At 43.4% G+C, this 23,423-nt stretch overlaps 1 protein-coding gene across 16 annotated transcripts in view; it reads right to left on the minus strand.

Moving 5' to 3' along the window:
- Nucleotides 1–22,629, minus strand: part of TENM2 (teneurin transmembrane protein 2) — a 608,636-nt gene extending 586,007 nt beyond the window's left edge. For 14 of the 16 annotated variants that reach the window (XM_025154777.3, XM_040646802.2, XM_040646801.2 and 11 more), the window contains exon 1: nucleotides 22,378–22,629. The gene's annotated coding sequence lies outside the window, so the exon portion shown is untranslated. The remainder of the gene's footprint in view (nucleotides 1–22,377) is intronic. The other 2 variants (XM_046900248.1, NM_001003718.2) reach the window with 2 other exon arrangements.
- Nucleotides 22,630–23,423: the final 794 nt, after the last annotated feature.

The following is a 23,423-nucleotide window of genomic DNA, read 5'->3' on the forward strand; positions in this document are numbered from 1 at the left end:
GGCTGTAGGCGCTGCCATACTGAAAAAGAACCAGAATGGTTCAAAGCCTTGGAAAAAAAAGACAACTGGTATTAACAACTCTGTAATGTACCACCATCTAGAAAAGAAAAAAGAAAAAAGAAAAAAGAAAAAAAGAAAAGGAAAAAAAGCAGTTTTATATCCCTGCATTTCCTAATGCTGAAATACAGTTCCTATTGAAAAACAGTGGATGTATTTTAGTTTTGAAAAAAGACATACTTTGTTTTCAATTGAAATAAAAGGCTTTCATTTTGCTTGCAAACAGCAGTGACAAAATCAAATACTTGCAAGATAATTGTGCATAAAATAATAATAATAAAAATATGGTACTGGCATTAATTCCTACTAATACAGGATGCTAAGTATGCTGCCGGATATTAATTTAAAAGTATTAATTACATTCCGTCACAGGATCATAAAATTAAGCATTACAACGTATCAACACTTGAAAAATACACTTGAATGTACTTCCCTAGTGAGCAGAAGTCTAAGCTACCAGCCTCTGAAATGCAAACACCAGAACCAGTATCTACGCAGCACACAGTTAACAGCTCCAGCATTGCCCTCCTCAACCAATGGGAAGTTCCAGCCCTTCTCCCAGAGCTCGGCATATTGATGAATATTAGGAGGAAACAAGCGGCAAAGAGTAGCTTCACATCTCCTGTTCAGACACATGCTGGAGGAAACTTACTTCTTATGCTGCTGCTACTGCTTCAAAAAGTCATAGGTTTGGGCTCGGGCTTTTTTCCTTCAGAGAGTGTAAGGAAGAGGGAGGACAGCACATAAATCCTTTCTTGCCCTCACCTACAGGCAGGAAGCTTTGAAGTGGAGGGTAAAGACATAACAGTAGTTTTGCATCCTTACAGATTCTGAGTTGAAGTAGGAGAGGCCGCTGCGTTTTTCCTGAACCATCACATTACCCGAACGCCCACCCGCCTGAAGCTGCCATGGAAGCTGAACTCCTGCCTTTACAGGCAGCACCAGTTATGCCCAAGGGCGTGGTACTGCAGAAACACCTCTGCACTCTTTCTTCTGAACAGAGAGGTGGAATTCTTTACCAAGTGGTGCTTCTGAACTTAGTGCCATTCACTTTCACCCTTTTCTTCCCTTTCATTTGATTTTGGCTAAAGACGCTGATTTTTGCTCCACAGTAAATAAGGCCATCATATACTTTCTGCAGTTACTGGAATTTGGGGTTGGACTAATAACATTTCAGGTCTCCAAAGCCCAATCCAAAGCACTTGGCAACCTTTGCTTTTGTATTCACCACATTAAAGGCAGTTCAAAACACTGAAACCGAAGCTTGAAGTTCAAGGTTGCAGACCATCTTTAATATTCTATTAATATTACAGGAAAGCAGTTCTGGAACATTATGGCCCTTTAATTATGAAAAATAAGTAATGATTAGCTTAGCCCTATTTTACAAATAAGACTGCGTTCCTACTTCCGCGAGCTGAATCGACAGCGCTCTGGTACAATTCGGTTTGCTAAATCCACTGGAGTGCAGGGACTCGATAATTCCCTTTTAAACCTACTTTCACCATTTCCCAGCTGTCTGGTTCTCTGCATTTGTCATGACAGACAAAGTTAAATTAAAAATTCCAAACCATCACCCCAGGGCAAAGCCTGATAGAAAAGTGTAGAGCAATACTCTTTAAAAACAGTAACAAAATACATCTCGGCACTATAGAGAAAAAACACTGTAATTTTTCTGTGTGCATTTACTACCCTAGTTCTTTTTAATAGATGCAATTTTCATAAAATCTAATCACAAAGCACGACTCAAATGGGTGTCTCATGATATTCTTTTTTTTTTTGAATAGTCTAATTCAATTGGTCACAGTAATGGAATCTCATATTCATGAAGGCATTTGTTTAGGCGCAGAGGTTACATGTCACAACTGTGATTGATAATGTTTGTTTTGTGCTCTGCTTTTCAATAACTCTTCACTTTAAGCAGCATTTTGCCTCTAAACAGGAGTGGGTGTAAGGACACTCAGCATAATGGAATGGGCCAGGTTTAATTCCCTTAATCACTCGGTCAGGGCAACAGAATTAACTGTCCACATCTGTTCCCTCCAAGCGCACATGCTTAGTTCTCCCTCTTATGCAAGAGAGGAGTGCAGGGTCAGGATGCCACATCTAGCCTGCCTCCTCCTCCAGAACCAAATCCATGGGGAAACCCAGACTGGCTGTGGACCAGCACATTTCATTCTGAACCACAAAATATTTGTGATGTGGAAAATACACTCATTTAAAAACAAACATTCGTCAACACAAACAAAAACACATCCCAACTGGCTTTAAGAAAAAGATTCCTACAAAGCCCACAGAAGATCTACATTAATTAGAACACTATGAAGATGCTACAAAATCACTATAATTGAGCTAGGATATGGTTGCTTGCTGAAGCTGTCTTGATCAACCACTCAAAACAAAGTGTGGCTGTACGCAGCCAGGCTCACCCATTCAGGCAAACAACTTCATAATAATCACTTTAACCACGATGGTAAAGATGACACTCAACACCACAAGGCACACCGATAGAGTGCTCTGGTTAGCTGTCCCACAAAGCCCAGGAAGGGTCAAATTCAAAATAAAATTTGAAAAGGGTGCATTTTAAAAGGGTACCTAAATCAGATCCATTAGTTTGTGCTTCTGCCTTGACTGTGAAACTCTGTGTTTCTGTATGGCCGAAAGCAAGATGATGGAAGTCAGATGTTCCAAGCCTTGAATCCACAATATGGTCATTACTGTGGTGCTCCGCCTCAGTCTGGAGCCAGAAATAAGCCATCCACACTCACTCACTTTGGACATTTCTATCAAATACGCTTGTTAAAAGATGAATGGAGCCAGAATGTTAAGTTCAAGAAAAATATATTTAAAAAAAAAAGGAAAAGGAAAAGGAAAAGGAAAAGGAAAAGGAAAAGGAAAAGGAAAAGGAAAAGGAAAAGGAAAAGGAAAAGGAAAAGGAAAAGGAAAAGGAAAAGGAAAAGGAAAAGGAAAAGGAAAAGGAAAAGGAAAAGGAAAAGGAAAAGGAAAAGGAAAAGGAAAAGGAAAAGGAAAAGGAAAAGGAAAAGGAAAAGGAAAAGGAAAAGGAAAAGGAAAAGGAAAAGGAAAAGGAAAAGGAAAAGGAAAAGGAAAAGGAAAAGGAAAAGGAAAAGGAAAAGGAAAAGGAAAAGGAAAAGGAAAAGGAAAAGGAAAAGGAAAAGGAAAAGGAAAAGGAAAAGGAAAAGGAAAAGGAAAAGGAAAAGGAAAAGGAAAAGGAAAAGGAAAAGGAAAAGGAAAAGGAAAAGGAAAAGGAAAAGGAAAAGGAAAAGGAAAAGGAAAAGGAAAAGGAAAAGGAAAAGGAAAAGGAAAAGGAAAAGGAAAAGGAAAAGGAAAAGGAAAAGGAAAAGGAAAAGGAAAAGGAAAAGGAAAAGGAAAAGGAAAAGGGAGTTGATGCTATGAAGCTAATGCTTCATTACCAGAAGGGAGGGGAGGAGTGACCAACAGCCAGGTGTGTACTGAGAACAAAACACGGCACAACACACAGCAATCTTCAAGAAAGCAACAAAACCAATCAGTTTTTAGCAACAGCTGCACTATTTGCTAGTAAAAGAAGTAAAATACATTAAAGATAAATTATATACTCTTCTCCTTTAAGACTGAGGACTTCATAACTGTAATGCCTGTAAATGCTGCATTCCACCAAGAAGCTGTTCTGTGAGATAGCCAACTTCAGACATACTGTACAGTAAAGGACAGACCATCAGGACAGCTTGCAGGTCAGAAGAGAGTAGGAAGGTGAGAGAGACTTTCCTGACATTATTTCATTCAAAGTTGATTAAGAAGCTTTTTCTGCCATTTACACCACGTGCAGCAATATTTGTGGTGTTGTGTCTGGATGCCATGTCTACTTTTAGTCGGCATTTTGTCCTTTGTCTGACCTGAGCAAGGGGTGAATTCAAGATAACAGGTTAAGCACAAAATAATCCTCTCGCAAAGCCAAGGCACTCTGTGGAGCGAGGCGGGAGGTGAGACACCTCTTAACTCCCCAGTGCCCAGCATCCAGCAGGGTAATCTTGCAGCCAGGGGCTGGGTGTGCTGTGCAGGAGCTCTGCAGCTCTGAACACAGCTGGCAGCATGGGAACAGACAGCAGCACTGAGCCCAGAGAGCACGGGGCAGCAGCAGGGCAGCTCACCCGAGCCCCACATCAGCACCGCAACACCATCCTCCTGCTAACCACTGCTGGTTTCTATGTGTGCAGAACACAAGAGAAGAGCACTTTAAACCTGACTGCAGACCTCTGATGTTACCACTACAGTAAATAATAAAGAAATGTAAATTAGAATAATAATATTGCTTGTTTTACGTGCTGAAAGTCAAGGTGCGTGAATGAGTTACTCTCCTGTGCAGGTCACTGCTGGCTCTCTGATGGTGAGGAGCAGACTACAAGAGATGGTGCTTCCTCTCTTGGAAAGAAGCAGACACATGGCATGGTGGTTCTGCCTCGTCTGCTCCACAAACACGCTAACAGCCAAGGAACAAAAAGGGGAAGATAATCAACTACTGTCTGGAGATACACAACGTATTATTTCCCAAGGAGCAAGCAGGGGAACTGGGACACAACAGATGTTGGCAGTCAGACAATTCTGCCTTGGACTGCTCCCACTGTCCCACTGCGACCTGAAAGGAGTAGCCCATACTTGTAAATCCAGAGATATAAGTAGGGATCTGTGTCTGTGTCCATGCGTATACCTGGTTGTACTGCAAGAGAAAAAAATATTCTTCCCACATGCATTAATGCAAAAGTAAGGAGGAAATATCCTTCCCACATACATTTATTTTGAAGTGTCTCTGCTAGAATATTTTTGTTTTAGAAAATGGATTACGTTGTCACTGGGTCATGTCCTCACTGCATGGAGCAGGGTGGGGGAGAAAAGAAAAAAAGATTATGAATCTAAATGCAAGCTCATAGAAAAAGCAAGTATTTACTTGAATTTTTAAACAGCCTGGTTTTTCTCTTCTCCTCTTCCTACTATAATATAAGGAACATAACATGGAAAAATATGTTAGGAAAGCAAATCCACTGTAAGTGAATGTATATGGGAAGAGAAGTAAGCTATTAAGCGAAGTCTAAAACCATTTATCAACCAGCACAAATGAAAAGTAACGTTGCCAAAAAGTAAACACACTTACAGAAATCTGGTTTAGCAGGTAAGTCAAATCCTCTGACCTGTGCATTTCTGCACGTTGATTTAAAATTCACTCAGTGACCGCTCAGAGATAATGCTGGGAACAACAGTTCCTCCTAACAGGAGCTTTAAGAAACATTTGCTACACTGTTGTGATGCATACCTTAAAGACCAGGCGATACGTTTAATGGCATTCAGTCATCACATAATTACGCACACTGTATACAGCAACCATTTAATGATGCAGCTAAGCCAATTTGGGACAATATGCTCATCCGCTAAGCTATTACAGCTTAGAATGACGTTCTTATCCACTCTAAAGTTCAACTTACCATTAATTGTTTAACACTAATAGAGTTCTGAATAAATACAGTCAACAAATTAGAATGCTACAGATAATTGTAATTAATGTTGCTGTGTGTAAAATTGTACTTTCATAAAGACTCAGATAGCAAAGAAGATGGCTTTGCATTTTGCTAATGAAGTCTGAATTCCTCTATTGCAATGCTACTTACAAACACCATCTTAATCCAAATTAAAAAGTGTTCAGATAAAAAATAACCATCGACAAAGAACTTCTGTTTCATAGCAGAACTGTTCTCACTGCTGTTAGTGGGCTCACCAGCAAGGGCGTCTGTATTCTAAGATCTTCCATGTATGTATGCGGAAAATATACATGTATGCACAAATGCACGAACATCCCCTCATGAACTCCGATTTGTGTCATTGTCTTACTGCTATTTGTTGTCTCACTTTCCCAAATCTGCATTCTACCCCTTACTTTCCAGTTTCTATGTACAAATCAAATCTGGGAGAAAACAAACAAACAAAATCAAAGCCAAATAATACAAAGGATTTTCATCTGTATCTATCCGCTTGTATCTCCTGGTTATATAATCGCAGCTGTAATCTCTAGCAAATGCAGACTCAATCAGATAGCACAATAATGCTGGGGAAGATCTCTCAAAGCTGTGATACGTTGCAGTCTCTAAACCGACCGTTTAAGCTTCAAAAAGTTTCCATCAAATGACCAGATGGAGATGCAATTGCTCAAATCTTCTGCAACAAATATGAGTGCACCAAGGCCGTGAAATGCTAGCTTCATTTGTCTCATCAATACTGGGAAGAAAATCTGAAAGAGAAACTTTTTATCACAGGTTTCTCTGAAATTATGCATGGGACTACACTGCAGTTTACCATTTGGTCAACTGAGTACTTGTTTGTTCTCCATTTTGTGGATCAAATTCTATTATATTTACTTTGCTGAAATTAATCTGTGAAGTTTCCTGTATGCGCTCAGAACATAAGCATGTGTCTGCCTGCCAAGTGCTCTGCTCACATCTGCATGTCAAGAAACATTTTGAGACTTCTAAAATCCATTTACCAAATAAAATAAAATAAGCATGTTCAAGCTATGCAATTGTACCAGATTTTCAAAGTTGTGAGCTAACTGACCCAGTACTGGAAGAGCCACTCAACCCTACCCCAGATTATCACATCCATAGAATTAAGTGGCAGAGAACCAGAGAAGAGTCAGGTGTGCGCAAGACTGAAAGTTGGAACGTAATGGCAAATGCTGAGCCACCTGCTTTGCTTCTACGTGCTCTTAACAAGCTGAAGGAAGTGAAATATTACCAGTGAAGAGAGGAATAACAAAAAATGTTATGGTACATATTAAAGTGGCTCGAAAATACTAAGGCTCATATGAATTCAAGTCATGTAAGCAAAGATATCCTCCAATTAACGATGCACTTGGTAGATAAAACCAAAAGCAGCATATCCCAGATGAATGGCTTCTAATGGATCTCCACAAAGCACAGACTATAAAAGAAAAACAGCACAGTATTCACAATTTCTAGCTACAAAAGGGTTGCAAGCTTCCAAGAACTGGTTCAGATGAAGCCTTCCCTCTCTTTAGCCAACAGGCCAACACACAGCTAACAGCTCACAAAGAGCGCAGCAGTGGTGACTTAGCAGAAAGAATAGAGTACTTCAAAAAAATAAAAAACAAATAAACCCATCCTTTCCTGTTCACACACGAAGAGCAGGGCAGCCCAACCTTCCTGTGGGGTTTTACTTAATACTGGCTTCACCTGTTTTTCCTCAGGAATAAGGCACTGGTATTTGCCATATATTTAGATGTAACACCAAGCGTTCGAAGACCACCTGTTAGGCATTTGGAAGACTCTACATAAGGCTGCTTATTTCTATTTCACAGGGCAGGAATTAAAGATGACTTAAAAATCCAGCATCACTATCACAGGTTTTTGTTGCTGTTGTTGTTGTTTTATATTATTTGTGACCTGTGAAAGAACAAAAGCAATCCGTAGCACTTGCAGTCTGAAGGGCACACAGCATTTGTACGGCTTGTAACTACGTCTGTCTGAACTTCAACAGCTTTAACCAAGATCCTGCACCACCTCCTATGACCAAGCTCCTCCAAACTCACATATTTACTAAGCAAAATTCAGATGCGACCTACAAGTAGCTGGGCTAAAGAAAATCTCATTTAGAACTATTGAAAGATGTGACTGCAGATGCAGATTTTTAAGTCCATCCATAGTATTCATTATGTGTACCAAATCCTCTGTGAGACAGAAACCATCACTAACAAAACCTTGCCCTTTCAGCTGTGGAAGGGTGGGCAACTGCAACCATTTGGGCTCTGGTATTTCAATTCTAAGAACATGCAGTACATGAAAAGCCTTATCCCAGAAAACACAGCAGTGACAGTAAGGGGATAAACCTCACTTTACCAATGGCACAGACCTTGGAAAAGCTCAGAATTCAAAGTGACAGCAAAATTCAGTTCAAGTACAGAAGTTCATAAACTGTTCAAAAACAGCCTGTGACAACTCACTGTGCTTTAAGAAGCTCATCCACAACACTTCATACACCTGATGTGGAAACACAGAGGTTTGTAAGTGCAGACCTAAACACTGCATGTGCTCCCTCTGCACTGGCTGTTGCCAAGCACAAGGCGCCCACGTCCAGACAGATAGATATATCTGAAGCAGAAAGGCCGTCACATTTGCTCATGTGCTGTCAGTCTGTTACAGATTACAAAATGAAAAATCTCTTCTCAGGCATTAGGCATCCACGCCTAATTTCTCACACAGGATACCGAACCAGCAAAATGATGATGGACAGAACTACTGCATCAAGTGGGAAGAGGAAACAAATCATCCTGATAACAAATCTACAGATTCCTACACTTCTGAATCAGCATAATTCACCAAGTAGTTCATGGCGTGGACCCGTGAGAGGGCCAGATCCCCAGCAGCAGTACGACAGCCATTTCTCTTATGACAGCCATATGTTATAAAGGCAGCAGATACCAAAATAAAGTGAATCCTGCTGTCAAACCAAACTAAGGAACGCAGCTCTGTAACACCCGTGCCTGGACTGTGCCGCACCATCACGAGGTATTACACGATGCCACCCCACCATGCAATCACGTTTCTGCATGTCGTGGTCATTAGGAAGCAGTGTGAACTACATCTGACACAAGCAGTTCTGTAATCTTCTGCACCACAGTGAAGAGAACTCCCAGAAATTAGGACCACCAGCTCAAGATCCTGTTCCCACCTGCATTCCTGCACAGTACCAGCAGTTAAACACATCCTGCATCAGCTGCAAACTTGTAACCTTCAGTGCAGTACCCGGACCACACTCACAACCTCATTAACATCCCAGCTCAGAGCTCCACCAGCACCACCAGAACACGCTAACACAACAGCTATTCCTTCCCCAGCAAGATGCTACGTAACTTCAGTGCATTTTTTCAGGTCAGGCAATAGAAGCTTTTTAATATATTATGAAGACTAAAAGATAAAAAGATAAAAAAAAAAAAAAAACAACTACTAACTGTATTTCATTCCAATGTACATGTATAGTTCTTTAACTGGTAAACAACACATATTTGGGTATGAAAAAGCTCAAAAGGTACAACACAAATTATTCAATTCAATAACAATTCCACAGTTAAATACCTCCTGTTAGCTAACAAGAATTTATTTCAGACTTCCCCCTTATCTTCATGCAACAAGCAAATAACAAAATCTAACTCCCACACTTATTTTTTGGAGGAAATTGTATGTATACATTCATATCCATCCAAAAGTTCAACAAATTTATCTTAACACAGGAATAAAATAACAGTCTATATGGCGCTGTGCTTTCTCCAAAATAGATTCTGAGCAGCAAGAATTCCATCTGAGATTGTATGCCAAGCCTCAACTTGAGCTGCACATCGGTACTTTCACTTTAAATTACTGATGCACAGAAGATGGCAGATCCATCATTTTTTTTCTGTCAATGCTTGAAGACTTTTTTTTCTTATTATTTTTATTTTGTGTTTACTTGCTGTCACTCAGATATAATCAGTTACCTAATGCTTCATAGATCAATGCTGTGCAGCAAGCAAAACTAGGTCGTAATAGGAATCAGTATGTTGTACAAAAAATTAATTTGCAGGTAGCTAATGGAAATTCACTTAAGTACACTAAAGGAGTATCACTGGCTGATGACAAAACACACAAATGATGTACAAACAAGAAAAATATACTCCACAAGAAGAAAGCACACTTGTTTTTTGGTCACAGGTCAGAAATGCCTAACAAGATGCTTCAAGAGAAGACATTCCTTCCCTTGCCCTCGTAAAAGGATGTAAGCACGTGTAACCCAAAGCCTCATCCACGGACCCAAGCCAATGCCAGCATGACCAGCGTCACACAGGATGTCAGTGCCACAGCAGCCAATGCTACCTCAGAATAAGTAAACTACAAACTCACAAAATCAAACTTTTAGAGACAAGTGAAGTATTTTCACATAACTGATTTTTGATTTAGCCATCTATGGCAATGACGTAAGTTTGAAAACATAGACTAGTTCAAAAATAATGCCAGCACATTACCTGTGACTGCTACTCAATCAGTAAGTAAAATGGTATACCGAGACTTCACACAGCCCTGCTTTACTGTCACACTTAAGAAAACCACCTCACCAAAAAGCTGAACTGGGCTTTGGCATGATATAGCAAGCTAAGCAGCATCAACTCTTTTCTTCGGGAGCCTAAGACACTAGATTCATTCTTACAATGGAGTCACTGAAATATCTCTATGGATCACAGTTCTATTGTTAGAGGTGAAAGACCCAGTTTAACAAAACCTGAAAAAATACTGCCAAGTTTGACAGATTTTTAAAGCTAACGATTCAGTACCATTTGCTAACTGACCTTCATTAGAACTTTTTTCATTATCATGTTGCAAAACCCATTATGTTACTGTCTGAAGCTATTAGTCACTAGGAAGCCGTCATAACCACGCTCCCCAAAATGTGGAATCATCATTACCATTAATTTCAGAGGATACCATTAGAAGAGAAATACTGAATATTTTACTCGCTAATTCCACTGTAATTTATATTATTAAAGCATACTGGAAGGTTATGCCAGCCTGGATGATTGGTCATTTTTTCTGAACACCTCTGTTTTCGAGGGAAAGCCTGAACAGTAACCGGGGCATCTCTATTTCTCTAGGATCTACAATACAATCTTGTTTTCTGTGCTTGATTTCACGTCAGGTTCAAACACTAAATAAATAAGTATGCCTTATTCTTTCTTTGGCACTAGATGTGGTCTCGTTAGCTATTTGGGCGATACTGCTACACTTGGGACACATGATGTCAGATGAATTGCTTGCAATATGCACATAGTTATTCTAACTGCAGAGCTAGAAGGTTGCTATAGCACTTAGGTGTTTTTGCTGAGCTGTTCTCTATCTAAACATCTTAGCTTTCACCCATCCATTAAGGGAAAAACTGTTATCACCCTTAAACATCCCTAAAAGAGAAAAAAAGTTGAACTAAAAGCACCATGGTCCACCCTGTAATAACAAGAATTACAGTGAGCAAGTTTCAAAACTTGACTGTGTATGCATGCACAAATTCATATATACACATGTGTACAACTATATCTACATACACTTCTGTAATCCCATACAGCTCTTTAACTGCTAAGCTCTCTCTTTGCCAATCTTAAATTACCCAGCTTTTCAGTTCTAACATAAAATAGCATGTCAATAACTGGAAAAATGCATCATTTCTAAGAACTGTACTAAAAAAACAGGGTTGTTGTTTTTTGTGGTTTTGTTTTTTGTTTTTGTTTTTTTTTTAATAGACATCTTTTTAGATTGATGTAGTCCAGTACTGTGCAGGACAACACAGCCAGGGAGACACGTCCATGATGAAATCATCTAGCTCATTCCTGAGCTGCGAGTCAGTGTCAATGGCAGTTCTATCATCCTAAGTAGATGTTTATCTCTTCTGCAATATCAATCATGGTGAGGACTTCACTGTTTCCATAGATATCATTTTTTCATTGCTTGACTACTCTTATCAATTGAAAGAGGATTTTAATTTAGTCTCCACTAATTTCTAATCTCAACTTCATTTGGTGAAACTGATCCAAGCCCCAGGGAAGTCCTAACTGAGAGCAGGACTGTATGAAGGGTACATGAAGCTGTGCCAGCTGTGGGAATGAACAAATAACCTTTCTGGACTGGAATTCTTGTCTGGCAATGATGAGAAGTTCTGAGGTGGAAAAGACCTTTGGAAAAGAACTTCATACCCAAGACGAGCAGAACTTAATGCCTGCTGAAGAGATAGCTAACAAGTGTGGAGCCAGGTAAATAGCTGTTTGGTGGAATTAAAAGGGCTGAACTGGGCACTCAGCATTCTACTGAACCTGAGCCTTGGTAACTGAAAAAAGAATTTGAACCCATAATGCTCCAAAAGGAAGCAATGAGCAGGCTACCTAGCTACCATGGATCTCAAGTCTAACAGTTATTTTAGTTATTTCATAAGACTCATCCACAGTCAGAGTAATCACAAAAGGAAGAGATAGCTTCTATAATAAAGCTGTTTATCTGAAATTAAAAATTGGATTAATTTTTCTTTCCCTCCTACGCTACTGCAACTTCATCCAACTTCTATCACCTTCCAAAACACTTACTAATTGAAACATTCTCATTTATATAAAAAATAAGCAACATGATGGCATAAGGTGCACAATTAGCAAACCTACAGACAAGCATCTTTCCACTAAATTGATATATTTCAGGCAGTACATTTAATTCCCAAACAAATACACTGCAGCAAATCAAGAAGGAAAGCAGTTTTTAAACAGAGAAGGGTGGAAACCAACCAGCAGACTTCTGTCCACTGTTAAGGGGCAACATGCCTGGATGCGAATCTGCAGGACCATAACAGCCATTTTTCTAAGCAGAGAACACACCTATTTTTCAGTGCATCAGCTAATTCTGCCCCATTGCTTCCCCTTACTGAAAAAAAAGATTGTTTTCCATAATACAAAAAGCCATTACAGTTTTACTATGTGAGCAAATATATATGTGAAATAACTGCTAAGTAAGGAAGATGAATAATAGCTCTGCAGACTTCCACAGAAACCAAAGTGGAATTAAACATTCATTCATAACATTTCACTTTTACCTATAATAAACTGGTAATAGACCTAAACAAGATTTCATACACAATGGAAGAAATGGCACCAAGTATTCAGACAACTTCTGGCAACAATAAAATCAGACAACAATGAACATTAAACTACATACCTGTAAAAGTTTTCCCATCAGTGTCATGGCTGAGGAGAGAAAGGAAGAGGGAAAAATGGTGGAAGGAGAAGAAGCATCACCTAACCAAAGACGTAATGGCATACATTTGATAAACTCAGCAGCCAACGCAGAAAGCACCATTCTAAGGCATATAGCAATGAGCACTGTGAGCCCTCACGCAGATCTGTTCATAACAAATACAAGGGATGTTCCTGAACTGACCCAACCAAGTTAAATAGTTCTTGCTCATGGAGGTTCTGAATACAGGTGGAGTGAGAAAGCAGACAGCAAGAAAGTCCTGAAGCCACATTAAACTCAGTCCCTGGGCCCAGGAAACAAAGAAGAGCAGCCATATTCTTTTTGGCTTTCCTTTTGGTTTTCCTTATGTTGGCATTCACTGCATGAAGGGTGCATGGCAGAGTAACACTAAAAATCATATGGAGTACTTTTCCTTCAGCCTCAGTAACCAAGCAATGCACGCACAGTTACCTCCCCCCTCTATCTTTTTTAAGCAAGAGGAGAAGCACTTAAAAGCAACAGAAACTCTCTTCCCCATCCAGTTAAAACAATAGCTGGCGTCAGCAAGGTTTGATCCAAAGCCACCGCAGTCACTGTTAGACACTCATTAACTCCAACTGCCACAAGTTCTAACTCACAGAGAGGAATTTGTTGCTGCTTATTTAGAAAGTAAAACTTGTTAGCTATAAATCATAGTAGGTCATAATATTAGCACAGCACAACCTAAGTAGTAAATGACATTTCATTAGCAAAATTAAGATGACATCTAACTATCTTTTACGTTTCCTTCTTTAAAAAGTCATCAATTACATTAAACTGCAAATGGATGACAGTAGGACAGTGATGTTTCCAGCAGAGCTTGCCATAAGCTTGCCACAGTGCCTTTCCCCCCACACGGGCATTTGAACGCCAGCAGGACAGTAATGACTATTTACAGGACCGAACCACAGAACTGAAACACCTATTTCAAGCTTAACTATCTTTACATCTAAATATTTGTATGTTGCCAAAGTATGGGAACTTGTACTTCATAATTCATAGGTACAAACTATTTGTTTTGGTGGCAACTGCCTGAAGATTTTTGGAATATCGATCAGATTTCAGCTAGGTCCAGTCCAAACTGGACTAATGCAGTTTGACTGGAAGTAGATACATAACACTTCATTCAAAGAGTCAGGAGATTTTCAATAATCAGACATTTTAGTACTCAGGGCTCAGTGAAAAACCTTGGCCAAATGGAGGTAGTACAAAGCAGCAATTTAAGAGCTTTTGAGAAGTTCCGAATTTCACACCTCATATCACTTCCCTTCCATGGGAAAAACAGAACTCACAAGTATCGTGGTTGTCTCCTCTGCACGGCGAAGGGAAAGGCCACCTACACTGGGATTATCAGCAGGGTCTGAGTTCCAACATTCCCAAGGAAGACTACTGAGGTGAAGATGGTGACACAGTTCTCCCTGCCCTCCGTGCAAAGAGGAAGGGCCATCCAGAAGCTGGTCTTAAGCTAAGTGGGGTACAATTACAAATCCTAATCCATGCTAACATTAAAAGAACCGCAGAACTGGCAGCGATTAAACAGTCCCTTACTGGCCCAGCCAGTGACAGTCATGGGCAGAGAGTGACAGGCATGGAGGAAGTGCTTAAGCTGCTCTGAAAAAGAGCCATCTATTAGGGGCTTGTATTTTGGACGTTTTGAGAAACACAGGGGGAAGCGATTACTGATCCTTTAAAGGAACAATGCAGAGGGAAAAAAAAAAAAGGCAATTTAAGCCTGGAGTTAGCTGATACAGAATGCCAGCTGAACTACAGCAACCTGCGGAGGCCCCTGGGATTGCTGGAAAGATGGAAGAAGAGTTTCAGTTAGGTAATTAAAGCTTCAATAGAAGAATAAATACTCCACAGGCAATCCATGGGTTCTTCTCACCTCTCGCCACTTCTTCTCTCCAGCAGTGACAGCTGCTTGTGAAAGTGAAAGGAAAGGTCTCTCTGACTCAACTCATTAGCTAGTAATCCTCAGCGGTGATACAAGGAGCACAGTACCAGGAGGGCTGCCAGCCCTTCCCTGCACTAGTCCTAAGCAGAACGCAGGGCTGCAGGCGTGCCAGGGGCTCCCTCAGAAAAGCAATGCAGCGGCAAAGCCGCCAATGCAAGCCCGAAAGAGAAAAGACGTACCCCATGGCAGCTGAGCAATGCTCAGGTCACTGCTCTCTGCCATTTGTCTCCTCCTCCCTCTTCTGCACATCCCCACGGTGAAGAGCCCCCTGATGCAGGAGGTGGAACTTTCCTGAGGAGCGATCCCAGAAGCTGGAGGATGAGAGCTGACAGCGATCTGCTGTGAATTCACTACTGCAGCTTTCTGAAACAATGGTCACTTCCATTCCTCTTAAAAAAGAAAAAAGCCTATGTTCTGCTGCCCACTGAGCGTGTGTGGGTGCTGGTCCTGTACACTGACAGGCCTTTCTGCAGAGGTCTGTTACGTGCAGTCTCACTCACATCACTCCTCAACCTCAAATAGGTTCTGCAGAAGGAAAAAGGTGACAACATTTCGCATTTCAGTCTGCTTTTCCTTAGGAAAGCTGAAAGAAAGGCAACCATACAGCTTATCCTTTATTCCGCAGCAGAGGCCACTGGTGTCAGCTCAGATTTGCACTGGAATGCCACATACTTCAGTACTGGTTAATAAAGCTGCGATCTCCAGATACAGTGCTGCACCGGAGACCTGCCCGGACTGCTCCGTGCTCCCAGCAAGCAGCTGGACGGAGAGGGAAAGGGGATGATTTTGGTCAGTGTCTATGTAGGGAGACGACTACTGCTGGCTCACTCCCAGCAAAAGCAAGCTTTGGTTCCTGTGGTCATCAATCCCTTACACAAATCTCAGCTATTTCGTTGCTCTTTAGATTACCAATAATACACTTCACTGTCTACTTCTCATACACATTCTTGAAAAGACCTAGCCACCAAACGCACACCATTTATTTTGGATGCCTTATCTAAAACAGGTGCATGATGTTTCCATTCCCAAGGATTCGCAGGAGGTATGGATGCAAGACAACACCCAGAGGGACATTAAGAATTCACCCTAAAGGAAGTACCCCTATTGAAAACTTAGGGAATCTTATAGGTACCACTCATTTCTAGACAGACAGCTTCTGATGAAATGCTCTCCATTGCTAACACTGACCCACACACTTACAGCTTCCCGGAGCAGTTTGTCAGCAATCTGTCACTGATCCTTAGGCCACATGTCAACAAAACAGAAGTAATTACGAAGCTGTCTGCCATGTCTGCCATACAAATCTTCTGTATCGTATCTGTCAACAGACCTTCACGTGTCACATGAATGTTTACATAAGCTTCATCAGTATTTCAGCACACTGTACGTATATAACACAAAAAATTCAGACAAATCAAACTGTTACAAGAGTATTAAGATTACAGATCCACTGTCATGGCACTCGTGTGTTTACTTACAGCTATAGTTACAATCATAATGTTTCAAATCATTCAAATATTTAGACAACTCTTGGTTTACATAAGAAATTTCCCCATGATTGGAAGGAATCTGTCAAAATAATTACTTTCCCTGTATGATTCAGTAACAATTCCTTTGATTATAGTGCCCAGTCAGCTATGCTCAAGTGGAAGAGGAAACAATTTCACTTCCCCTATATGGGCTTACATTTTTTTGAGGACACATCTTCAGCATTGGCAAACCATCCAGCTCTCTAGCACAAAAACCACTGGCAATTATAAAAACATCTTCCCTGTGGAAAATAAATAAATAAATAAATGAAAATGCCTACAACAGAAAACACACCCGGAAAGAACATACTACATTCCTGACCATGCTCCTGCCAGCTCCAAGCCGGCAACGATGTTCTGGATGGCCCTACGCCAACAAATAAGCAACCCACAAAGCAGATGCACCAAGAACCTGCACGCATGGCACTCCAACCTGTTATCTGCATAAATATGCGCTAACATGAAGAACTATAGTCTTTAAAAGCCTAATGAATCAGTAATGGTGCTTGCCAAAGGAGGAACCTATGGAACGACTGGCCGAACAGCATGCACTGATGGACGTCTTAATGAAATTTGTGTTGGATTTTTTTGACAGACAGTTAAATATATCAAACTGCACAGCACTTGGTATAAGATGGTTCAAAAACTACTTTAATACTGCAAGTATCTAGTGCTCGATATTCCTTCCTAGCGAATATATACTTTATCCACTCTAATGCATTTAATATTTACCAACAGAATTTAATTTCAATTGGTACAAAGCCAACGCCTCGTTTTCTCCCAGAACCTGATTCCAATAAGGCATTTCGTACAATATTGGCAAGGCACACGTAGCAAGTAAAGTGAGCTTCATTTTCAAGATAAAAAATCTTTTCTCCTGTGTCGCTGTTATGTTTCAACATCAAGTACCCTGCCTTTCTAAATGCTCAATAGTTTTTTCGGTTGAAAAAGCTATTTACTCTGTTTTTAGTATGTTGGAGCACACTATTATGATAACTGTTATTGCAGTGTAGATAGCTGCGTTTTAAGGAGAGATTAGAAAAGCCACCAGGCAATCTATACTTGCAAAATGCTTTGGAAAAAGTTTACTACGTTGAATGGATATGCTATGTTTTACTGTTTTTGTGTATGTTTACATATAAATCCTATACTACTATGAACAATGACTTCAGAATAGAACGTATACGGTTTCCACTTCCACACATTCATGTGTGTCTTTTTGAGCTTACAGTTTTCCACAACAGTTGAAGATAGCACTGTACAGAGCCCACCAGAAAACACAATTCAAACAGAAGCAACTTTTTTGACTTAAGAAAAATGACGTCTCTAAATGTTTTCTCCCCCAGTAAATCAGCAGACATTCTCACATAGCTAACCATGGAAATACACGCACACGGACAGGCTGTTTGCTGTTCCACACAACGCAGCGTGTAGAAACACGACTCGCAGGCCTCAGCTCACATCTGCAACCACATCCGTGGGTCTCAGACTGCCATTCCAAACTTCACGCTGAATAAACAAGAGAAGACACTTCTGTCCCTATCGCCCGTCCTCACAGCACGTCCCCCAGCAGCACCACCGGCTGCTCTCCGCACGCAGCCCCATGCACAGCCGTGCCCAGAGCTGCCTCCAGCTGCAGCCCCTGCACAACAACCTCATGCACAGATAGTGCTTCCTTACTCTTAGGAAGTCTTTCACTGAGGTGTCTGCTAATGATTTCAATAGGTTCGCATACCCATGTGAATGGTCCCTTGTGCTTTCCTCACCTGTGTGGTCTGAGAAACAACAGATAGGTCTGGAGACTTCAGGAGAGTCAAAAGCTTTGAAAGCTCTGACTGAGGACACATGGGTGCTTACAGTACACCTGACACAAGTATGAAAATCCTTCAAGAGAAACCGCTTGTACATTTTACCCAATTTTAATATACATTTGTAGGTCTCAGCTTGTGTTTTGCTCCCTTAGGAACAAAACTAGAATGCCGACTATTATCCAGAAACAAAAAGAGTGACACCTTGTTCTTAATTTCCCCACAGTACCCGATGGCATTTGTAGTTTCAAGTGAACAGAGAAACACACTAACAAAACACAAGCCAAAAAAGAACAGTGCCACATAGCCCCAGTCGCCCACCTCGCTGCCACCCGGCATTCCACCGACTGTGCCACAAAATGCATCTCTCTAAAACCAGCCCTTGAGTTACGGCCGTGTGAGCTGCAGACAGTGGTGCCCCAGAAGAACACGGCCGCTGCTGTACAGCACAGGGCATCACGCCCACAACCCAGCACTGTGCAGCTTGGTGCTAAAATCCCATAATTACATCCCTATACAGGAGGCTGCTTGGTTATTAATGCTCCTCAATAAACATGAAAGGAGACAATTTATTACTATTTGGCACTGAATGTCAGTCAATTCAACCAAGAAGAACCTATTTTAAAAAGTTAATAATAAAAAATGAGTAACGTCTAAGCTTAACGTATTTCCTGCGTATCCAAAAAGTCTATTTGATAATATTGAGTTAGTCAGCAAGGTGGATTTAAAACAATGCGTTTGAACTTCAACAGCATTATGAGATCCCAACGCAGACCAATAATTGTGAGACAAAATTCAGCTAACAGGAGATGTCCCAATGCATCTTCTAAATCCATACGTGGATTAGGCAAGACTATACTGCAGAAAACATTTTACTTCAGAATGCCTCGCCGCAGCCGCTCAGCTAAATGAAAACTGTGACTCTGAATAAGGATCAGCACACGGGGTTCTTTAAGGCTGCAGAGATGGCCAGGATGCCAATCTGGTCCGCTCTGTGGCTGGAACATCACATACAGCCAGAGGCATTTCATACGCTGCCTCCTACATAAGCTAAAAGCACAGCGCACACCGACCGCTTTGTGCGGTGAGGAATTAGGAGAAATGAGTCACTGCCAGTTGGTAGGAAGTCTCTGGGATGTGAGAGCGCGGGTCACAAAGTACGGACCAGCACTGCACATGTTTAGCAACAGCAAAACTACCTCCTCTATTCCAGCACTATAAGCAGAACGTGAAACTGCTCTTCCTGATGGAGATCTTATGAAATTATGAGTACAACACCATTTAACAGAAAAAAAAAAATGCCTGGAAAAAAACTGCCACATTCATCACATACAACCTTCTGGAAAAGGAAGCCAGGGCTAAAATCTCTCCGATCAATCAGTTTAGAAGAAAGGATTTAATTTAATTAACATTCTAAGGCTGTATTTACTTCTCTGCACACCGGGGTAAAAACATAAAAAAAATAAAAAATAGTAACAAAAAAACCAAACCATCCCTTTCAGAACTACCTGTTCGTAGAGTAGGTAAAATTTTTATTTAAGGTTCACTCCAATGAATTTTTGGCCTTCTCTTTAAGCACGGACTTCAGTGGTGCTCCTGCGTGTGCCTTCTGCCACAAACAGAAAGCACTGAGGGTTAAACTCGCAGTTAACTACAAACACACACAGAACAGCTTTTCAAACATCGGCATATTGACTGGAGTGGCCCAGCAGTGGCTTCAGCTTCGTCTCCATTATTACGACCTTCAGTTTAGTTTGACCTCTCAGGCAAGGAAGTCTAGACATTGACCTTGGTTGAACAGAAAGAACATTTTCCTTTTCCTATGCTGTTTTAAGGAATTTCAAACACAAGATCCCTAATCCAGCTTACACCTTTACTTACTGTAACAGCAATGTTTCGCACAAGAAATTTTCTTTGGCTGCAGGAACCGAACTGGCAGCACAGGACAGGAATATGCCGAAGTCATGACCCTCTTGTGATACATTGTGATACACAGTGCTGTTTTTCCCAGAAATAAAACCATTCTTTAAAAAGGCAGAGAAATGTGACCGTAAGGCCCCTCAAATCAATGTTCCTACCCATATCGAGGTCTGCAGCCTAACAGAAGCAAGAACCTCCTCTGTTTTCCCAGGCAGCCCTTTGACTTGCAGCACAAAATATCAAAAACGAAAATACTGTTCGTTTTAATTAGAGGAAAACATCACTAGTGATGCTCACATGTTAATTTTCTCCAAGCTACATAATCAGTTGAAATCTTAATGACATAGAAATATGATTATTTTATTTTCATTATCCACATCCGAAATAAGCACACAGAGAATTAAAAGATTACTGCTTTCGCATAAGCGCTATTTAGGAAGAAATGTTTAGAAATAAGCAGAATAAAAATCAAACAGATTATCCAGATCAAGACTTTTTTTCCCTCAATATGCTGAACATGCGCTAACATCTGAAAGAAACAGCACTGTGAGCTGTTAGATGTTGCCAGGACACGAAGAAACCACAGTTAAAAAGTTTTTCCCCTTGAAGTGATTTAAAGCCCAGACTTCACAGCTGGCTTCTCGCATACAATACAAACTAAATCAGAGCAAGATATTAATATTTTTCATTTATTACTCAGAGACCAGAAACATCAGCATATGGGCCAAGCCAGGTTACTCTTTAACCTGGTTAGTGATTTGCTAGCATGCGTGGAAATGATGCCCACATGCATTGTTTGTACACACTTTCAACCTTACCCGCGCAAGAAATGCCGGTATCACCTTCAGGCTGCCAGCCCCAGTGGAAATCCCCTTCGCCTGGCCCTCACATGAGCCCCTCTGAAAAATACCCACCATCACCAGATACGGCAGAGCCTCACCAGCCTCTCAAATCAGTGTAAAATGAATTCTGACACAAACACCCTCAAGAGAGACCCACTTCTGTGCTCTCCTAAAGTTTGAAGGACCATCAAATCACACAACCAAGGTTAACGACACAACTTGCATCAAGCAACCCAACTAACAGGTGACACGGCTCCCACACCAGCTCTGCACGGGGACCTCCTTCTGGGAACGGAAGATTTTAAGCAGCGCTCCATGAAGCGCCCTGGGAGGCCGCTGGGTATCTGCGTGCTGCTGGCAGCGTGTTCTGCACTGCTTCCATCCAGCCCTGGTTTCCGAGATTGCTGCCTTACCACTGCTTGCAGACTTCACTTCTGTGAAACGCACACGGTTGGAATTCCTTTGATCTGATTTACCGTTTTGCCTATCATTCCAAACATGCAGGCGCTGCGAACAGTCGCCTTCAATTCCACGCTCCCGCACTTGAATGCTGCTACAACACCTGCTTTCTCCACCTAACGCGTGGCTGGTAAATTTGCACAAGTACAAACCAAACATTTTCTATATAAATACACAAACACACAAGGACAGAAACACACAGACAGCGCTCGTCACTGCACCTCGAACCTCTTCACAAGACAAAACATTCAAGTATGAGGGGAAAAAATAAAAAAAGAAATCATAAGCAGCACTGTAACGCGCCTGCGGCACGAAGCCTGAAACTGTGACAGCTGGATGTTTACAGCAGCACTCGCAAACATCCTACCAAGTGCGCTGCACAGCGAGGCGCCGGGGCTGCGCGCCGCCGGACTTCGGTTCGCCCCGCGGAGCGCGGAGCCGCCGGGGGACCCCCACGGCCCGGTTGGTCACGCGCGGTTCCGAGCGGCTCCGCGCCGGGCTGCCCGCGAGACACCGCGCGCCTCCGCGCTCGTCGGCTGCGAGCAACGCGACGCCGCCGTCCGCGCTGCTCCCCGCAAGCCTGCAGCAGCGAGGCGAAGCAGCGGGCGCCGATTCCAACGCCCGTTCGGCACACGGCCGCCCGCCGCCGCCTCCCCTCCTCTCCGCCGCTCCTCACCCAGGCGCACCGCGCGCAGCAGTTTCTGAATCAGCGATACCTTTCCACGCTGTCGGCAGAGGCTGACACGAAATCGCGCTTCCTCCTCAGACGCGGGGGAAAAGGGGGAAAAACCGACAGGGGAGCGAAGCAGCCTCACCGACAGCGGCAACACCGGCGCGCGGGGACGACGAGCGCCGGACCGGGGCTGGAGAGGCGGCGCGGCGCGGCACAGCGCGCGGGGAGCGCCCCGGGGCCGCCGGCAGCTGCGGAGCGCAGCGCCCAACTGCGGGGAGCGCGGGCAAGGAAAAGTGAAGAGCATTTACCAGCGGCGGTAGCAGGTCGAGCAGCCCGAGTGCCTCACCGCGTCTCTGGGAGATAACTTCGCACCGGCGCGGATTCCTTCACTGGCGAGGGACACCCCCTTCCTTCCTTCCTCTCTTCTGCTCTCCTTCTCGTCCCGTCCCTCCCCCGAGCGGCGGCGCGGCGGCAGCCTCCCGCCGCCCCCGGGCAGCGGCGCGGCACGGGGCTGCGGGCGGAGGAGCGCGGCCCCGCAGCCGTCCGCCCAGCCGCGCTCTGGCTGCAGCCCCGCCGGCCCCCGGCAGCACGCGCCGCGGCCGGGCCGGCAGCCAATCCCCGCGCTCGGCACCCGGCCGCGCGCGCGCAGCGCCCCCCGCGCGCAGCCGGGGCCGGGCGGCAGCGGGCGGGCAGCAGCGCCCCGGCGGCGCGAGAGGGGCCCTACGGCTTCGGCCGGCACCGCGCCTCGCGCCGCGCCCGTCCGCCGGCGGGGGATGCCCCGGCCGCGCGCTGCCGCAGAGGTGCGGCCCCGGCGCGGGGACGAAGAGCGGCGGGGGAAGGACGGAGGCGCTCCGCGGAGGCCGCTGCCGGCCGTTCCCGCAGAGCCGTGAGGCGGCGGCGCCGAGGCGGCGCGGCGGGCCCGGCCCCACGCAGAGCGCGTCCCGCGACCCTCCGCGCCCCGTGGCAGCGGCGCGCCGTGCGGGGCTCCCCGGCCCTCCCGCAGCGCCGAGCCCGCCGGTCCCTGACTCGCTTAGTGCTGGTGCGGCGCCTCCTTTTCTAAATAAATGAATAAAACCAACCCTCATCCCTGGAAGACCTGTTAAAATATCCCTTCCCTCTTTTTGACACAAGTTTGGGGCGTTTCGAGAAACAGTTCTGCGCTTCTTCAGGAAGGGAACGGCTCAGCAGCGTCCTCCCGTTGAGGAAGCGGCCACCAGAACCAGGCCTTCCTCCGCACCGGCACCACGTCCCACCTCTGAGCCCCGTGCACAACAGTTCAGCCCTTCTGCAGGGCTCAATTAAGCACTGGCTGTTACCAAATCTCCCCTCTCCTTTCGCTACCAATCAGTGACAG

This window comes from Gallus gallus, chromosome 13 (genome assembly GCF_016699485.2).
Source record: "Gallus gallus isolate bGalGal1 chromosome 13, bGalGal1.mat.broiler.GRCg7b, whole genome shotgun sequence".
Lineage (NCBI taxonomy): Eukaryota > Metazoa > Chordata > Aves > Galliformes > Phasianidae > Gallus > Gallus gallus.